Consider the following 6,697-nt stretch of genomic DNA (forward strand, 5'->3'; position numbering starts at 1 on the left):
CCCACTAGCACAGATGCCAGTCGTCGAATTTGATTTTGATTTCACTTGCCTCAACAGGTCTTCGCAAACAGAATTTAGTGACCAAAACAAGGAAAAGGTACACATAAGTGGGCTGGTTATGGTCCTGGCATAGGCCACAGGTTATGGTCTCATTTGGCTTGCTGAGTCTTCTCAAGCACAGCATATTTCCAAAAGTCTTGGTTGCTAGTCATTTCCTTGGTGAGGCCTAATGTTCGAAGGTCATGCTTCACCACTTCATCCCAGGTCTTCCTGGGTCTACCTCTTCCACAGGTTCCCTCAACCGCTAGGGTTTGGCACATTTTCACACAGCTATCTTCATCCATTCTCACCACATGATCATACCAGCGCAGTCGTCTCTCTTGCACACCACATCTAATGCTTCTTAGGTCCAACTTTTCTCTCAAGGTACTTACACTCTGTCGAGTATGCACACTGAAATTACACATCCATCGGATCATACTGGCTTCATTCCTTGTGAGCTTACGCATGTCCTCAGCAGACACAGCCCATGTTTCACTGCCATGTAGCATGGCTGTTCGTACGCAAGCGTCATACAGTCTACTTTTTACTCTGAGCGAGAGGCCCTTTGTCGCCAGCAGAGGTAAGAGCTCTCTGAACTTTGCCCAAGCTATTCTTATTCTAGCAGCTACACTTTCAGCGCACCCTCCTCCGCTACTGACTTGGTCACGTAGGTAACGGAAGCTATTAACTACTTCTAGTTTTTCTCCCTGGAATGTGGTGGAAGTTGTTCTCTGCACATTTTCATTGTTTATTGCTCCCGAGCGTCTGCCACATACAAAAACTATCTTCCCAGTTAGCCTTCCTTTGATATTACTGCATCTCTTATGTGTCCATAGCTTACACTGGGTACATCTTATAGAGTTTCTACCTACGCCTCTACTACAGATTGAGCAGGGCCATCTACCTGAAGGGATTTGTGGTTTGCCTGCCTTCCTACTTATTAGGACTTTGGTTTTAGCTAGGTTGATTCTTAGGCCCTTCGATTCTAATCTTTGTTTCCACGCTTGAAACTTCTCCTCTAGCTCTGATAGCGACTCAGCAATTAGAGCAAGGTCATCAGCATAGAGGAGCTCCCAGGAGCATCCTGTCTTGAATTCCTCCATTACTGCCTGGAGGACTATGATAAATAGGAGGGGGCTCAGGACTGAACCTTGGTGGACCCCTACCTCTACCCTGAATTCTTCAGTGTACTCGTTGCCAACGTCACCTTACTTACAGTGTCCCTGTACATGGCTTGCACAGCTCTCACTAACCATTCATCTATCCCTAGTTTCCTCATTGACCACCAGATAAGGGATCGGGAGACCCTGTCAAAGGCTTTCTCCATGTCAACGAAAGCCAGGTACAGGGGCTTATCTTTGGCTAGGTTTTTTTCTCCTGCAGCTGTCTTACCAGAAATATGGCATCAGTGGTGCTTTTCCCTGGCACGAACCCAAACTGCATCTCATCTAAACTAACTCTCTCTAATTAGTTGGGCTATGACCCTCTCCGTAACCTTCATTACCTGATCCAACAGCTTAATACCTCTGTAATTATTTGTATCTGAAGCATCACCTTTACTTTTGTAGCAGTTGATTATTATACTACTACACCAGTCATTGGTTATGACTCCTTCATGTATCACCTGGTTAACTATATGGGTGACTAGGTTATAGCCGACACTGCCAGATATTTTGAGCATCTCTGCAGTAATTCCTGATGGGCCTGGGGCTTTCTCTGTCTTTATACTTCTAATTACCTTATCTACCAAGGTACTGTCAACTTGGATAGCTGGTCCCTCTGTTGGGTCGACATTTGGCAGACTCTCTTTCTTCCATTCATTTTCTTTATTCTGCAACCTTTCATAGTGGGGACTCCAAACCTTTCCCTTTGCATCCTCATTTAGCACAAGTGAACCATCATCCATGCGAACTCATTTCTCTCCTCCCACGTCACGATTCTCTCTCACACACTGTCTTGCAACACGAAATACCTCAAGTCTTCGGTCCTCATGGCGCAGAACATTGGCAAATTTTTTCTTATCTGCTTCCCCTCTGGCTAAATAAACCTGCCTCCTAGCTTCCCTTCTGGCAGTCTAATACACTTCCCTGCTACCACCGTTCTTCCAGTCCTTCCAAGCCTGTTTCTTTTGTCTAATGGCCTTGTCAACAACATTGTTCAACCACCACGTTATTTTGGGTCGAGAGGGGACTTTGCACTATCCACAGATCTGGTCAGTGGCCCTTAGCAGGTTATCCCGTAGGAACCTCCAGTTGTCTTCTATACCATGTGAAGCTATATCCCCTTCTATTTCATCAAAGGCTTCGAGTAATATGTCTCTAAATCTCTGTCCATTTGCAGGATCTTTAAGTCTCCAGACCCTTCTTCTCCTTGCTGGTCATCTTCTGGGCATCCATTTAGCCCTGATCCTGAAGTCACTAACTACCAGTCTCTATGTTGTGGGGTACATTCTTCGCCTGGGAAGGTTTTGGCATTTATATGTAGCCATCTTTCCCTTTTTCTGGTGAGGATGGAGTCAATTTGACTAGTGTGTCTGCCAGAGCAGTAGGTGGCTAGGTGGCTGGCAGGTTTTCTGAAGTTAGTATTGCAAACCATAAGATCATTTGCATCACAGAACTCCAGCAGCCTGATTCCCTCCTCATTGCGAAAGCCAAAACCGTAGCCTCCATGTATGCCATGGAAGCCTCCCTGCATGTTGTCCAACATGTCCATTGAAGTCACCAGCCACAAAGAGAAGGTCCCTGTCATTCATCAACACGGTAGTCTGCAAGAGGGTGTCATAGAATCGGTCTTTCTGTCCATCGGGTAACCCTGGCTGAGGGGCATAGGCTGAGATAAGGGTTGCTAACCCATGATGGAGCACTAATCTAATTTTAAGTATTCTGTCGCATACTCTGACTACCTCAATTACCTTATCTACCCATTTCTCCACAAGAAGTGTACTCACACCCCCAACCCCGTCAGTGTTCCCTGCCCAGAAAATCTTGTACCTGTGTTCTTTGCCAGTGAGGAACCTAGCGAACCCTCCTCTCCACCTTACTTCTTGGATGTAGCACATATCGACACATCTCAGTTCAAGCATCTCAACAATCTCACCAGACCTACCTTTCAGTGTGCTAACGTTGAGAGTGCCAACCATGAGGGTGCGGGAGGTATGGGCCCTAGAGACCCTGGGACGGGGGACATGTACCTGAAAAGAGAGCTCGCATTTGGCAGAATTCATAAGCAAACAATAGTCTTAAGTTCAACCTGCATACACTACATTATCATATTTTGCACTGTATGGTCACTACTTTATATAGTAGGGGTGGGGTTGGCATAAGGCCATTAGAAGTGTTCATGGGAGACAACCAAGGATGACGAGATAGGGACTTCTGGTACAGGTGGAGGGGGTGGTAGGGCGGGAGAACCGCGAACTAGCAAACATGTGCTAGGAATTAAAGAGACAACAGACAGACAGGGTGAAGGCCGATAGATAGATAGGCACATAGTGAGCCGGGGGGGGGCGTCAGGACATGTAGGAGGAATGGTTCTGGATTTGGAGAAAGACAAAATTAGAGACGAATGACTGTGTGATTGTGTGATAAACTTTCATAGATGAGTGGAAAAATATGTTGCAGATAAGGAAATGCATGAGCTAAGGTTATCTCAGCCATCAAAAAGTAAGACGAAAATATAGAACTGAAATGCGTGAGCTAAAGTTACCTTAGACATCAACAGTAAGACGGAACTATAGAACTATATTTACATGATGGAATGGTGCTGAAATAGACAGAATAAGACAGAATAGAGGGAAAATAATAATAAGGGTTTATGATGAATACTCGCAGAAATACAATGGGAGGTAGGTAACAAGTTAAGTTGAAAGGTTAAAATCTCTTATCTGAAATTTTTCGTCCTCTGAGATTCGTATTTTACAGCCAAGCTATTGAAATGGAATAGGAGGGTCATCATGCGTGTGTTTGTTTATATAGGGTGGTGGTGATGGTGGTGATGGGGAAGTAAGAAGTAGGAGGTCTTGGCTAAGCGATATATATGTGTGTGTATATATGTGTGTATGTATGTATGGCTGTGTGGTAAGTAGCCTGCTTGCCAAACACATAGTTCCGGGTTCAGTCCCACTGCCTGGCACCTTGGGCAAGTGTCTTCTACCATACCCCAACTGGCACCTGTGCCGGTGGCATGTGTAAAAAGATTCGAGTGAGGTCGATGCCAGTACCGCCTGACTGACCCTGTGTCAGTGGCATGTAAAAGCACCCACTACACTCTTGGAGTGGTTGGCATTAGGAAGGGCATCCAGCTGTAGAAACTCTGCCAGATCAAGATTGGAGCCTGGTGCAGCCATCTGGTTCGCCAGCCCTCAGTCAAACCGTCCAACCCATGCTAGCATGGAAAGTGGACGTTAAACGATGATGATGATGATAATGTAGTTGTAGACGGTCTTAGCTGGAATAACTTTGCTCATAGGTCTATTTGATCAACTTGGTAGCCATGGTAACTAAAATTTCCCTTAAGTCATCACATCCAACCATTTTTAAAAAGTGAAAGAGTACTTCATTTGATGTAGTCCCAGATACCAATAATCAGAAGGGGTGGTCATAGCTGGAATATCTTTGCTCATAGGTCTACTTGGTCATCCTCAGAAATAATTACCAAAATCTTGCTGAAATCATTACATTCAACTATCTTTAAATAAAAAGGCATTTCTGACAGCATAGTGTCAGATACCGATAACAAGGCAGGGTTGTCATGGTTGGAATAAAATTGGTTTGCTTGATCAAGGTTTGTCTGGGGCTAAATGACACAGATTTATTTAAAAAGAAAATTCCCTTACCCTCTGTAAGGTATTGTGTGTTTCACAGCAACAATTTCGTCTCACAACACAATAATTATTGATATTAATAAACCAATGTTTATCTTTTTATTATTTCACATGTCATCAACATTTATCTATGGAAGAAATGTTTGGTATCTAACCAATGCTTGGCACCGTCAGATATCGTTCTTCCAGACATAAATATTTCAGATATGATATGGGAGTGGCTGTGTGGTAAGTAGTTTGCTTACCAACCACATGGTTCCGGGTTCAGTCCCACTGCGTGGCACCTTGGGCAATTGTCTTCTACTATAGCCTCGGGCCGACCAATGCCTTGTGAGTGGATTTGGTAGACGGAAACTGAAAGAAGCCTGTCGTATATATGTATGTGTGTGTTTTTGTGTCTGTGTTTGTCCACCCCAACATCGCTTGACAACTGATGCTGGTGCGTTTACGTCCCCGTTACTTAGCGGTTCGGCAAAATAGACCGATAGGATAAGTACTAGGCTTCCAAAGAATAAGTCCTGGGGTCGATTTCCTCGACTAAAGGCGGTGCTCCAGCATGGCCACAGTCAAATGACTGAAACAAGTAAAAGAGTATTTGGAAACAAAGATTGATGTTACTAAACTTTTATCTGATAACTGTGACAGTTAATCACGTTAACCCTATTATTAACCCCCAGCCGTCTTGACTTTGTCTTGCCACTGGATCCGGCGCACCAGGACGAGAGAGTGAGGTTGATCCTGCGCAAGTCACCCTCACTATAATCCAAGTCACGCGCATGTCATGACATCATGACACCATCACAAAGTCCTGTGGCGATGGGGAAACGGTGAAGTAGCAGGTGAGGATACACTGGGAGCTGCAGTTGTGAACCCACACACAGGCGGCTCAGGACATGTGGCTCAGGACATTGTGTTGAAACAAAAGTTTTGCACTAATTTGGTAACATTTACTTTATTCATTAAGATAAAAAAAAAAGCAGTTTACATTTCTATATTTAAGAGATGAGGAATTATGTACATTATTTACATTACTTAGATTCGACGGATATTTGTCCTCACCTTGTATATTGTTAGCACAATGTTTTGGCTGATATACCCTCAAGCCTTCTTCAGGTGTCTTGGGGAAATTTAGAACCTGGGTTCTCATTCCTAAGGTATTTTTCGATGTTATTATTATTACGAGCATATGACGTAGTGGTTAAGAGCACGGGCTACTAACCCCAAGATTCCGAGTTCGTTTCCAAGCAGTGACCTGAACAATAACAACAACAATAATAATAATAATAATAATAACAACATCAAAATATACCTTAGGAATGAGAACCCAGGTTTGAAATTTCTCCAAGACACCTGAAGAAGGCTGGAGGGTATATCAGCCGAAACGTTGTGTTAACAACAAACAAGATGAGGACAAATATCCATCAAATGTAAATAATGTAAATAAAAGCAGTTTAGCATTTTGCACCATCTGAAACCAGCTTTCTGCTGGTTCTTTGATCACCAGCTGATACCAATTTTTGTCCTTCGATGTGAAGAATTCCTTCACTGAAGCTTCCACCCATTCTTGGTTGACGAAGCATTGCAAGCACAGGAAGTGGGTCATGGATCGGAACAACTAGGTCTGCACTGTATGCTGGCTGAGCCATCAGTTTGATACCTCAAGTTACTGGAATCTATTTGGGTTGCCTGAGTGGTATGAGCTGTTGTGTTGTCTTGCAGCAGAAAAGCTTGCTTTCTGTTAATCAGTGCCAATATTTTTGCCACACAACTGCATACGTCTTCTCTGGCTGTTTAGAGTAGAGGCTGGCATCAATGGTTCAACCTTCTGGAATG

This window comes from Octopus sinensis, linkage group LG16 (genome assembly GCF_006345805.1).
Source record: "Octopus sinensis linkage group LG16, ASM634580v1, whole genome shotgun sequence".
NCBI classification, from domain to species: domain Eukaryota; kingdom Metazoa; phylum Mollusca; class Cephalopoda; order Octopoda; family Octopodidae; genus Octopus; species Octopus sinensis.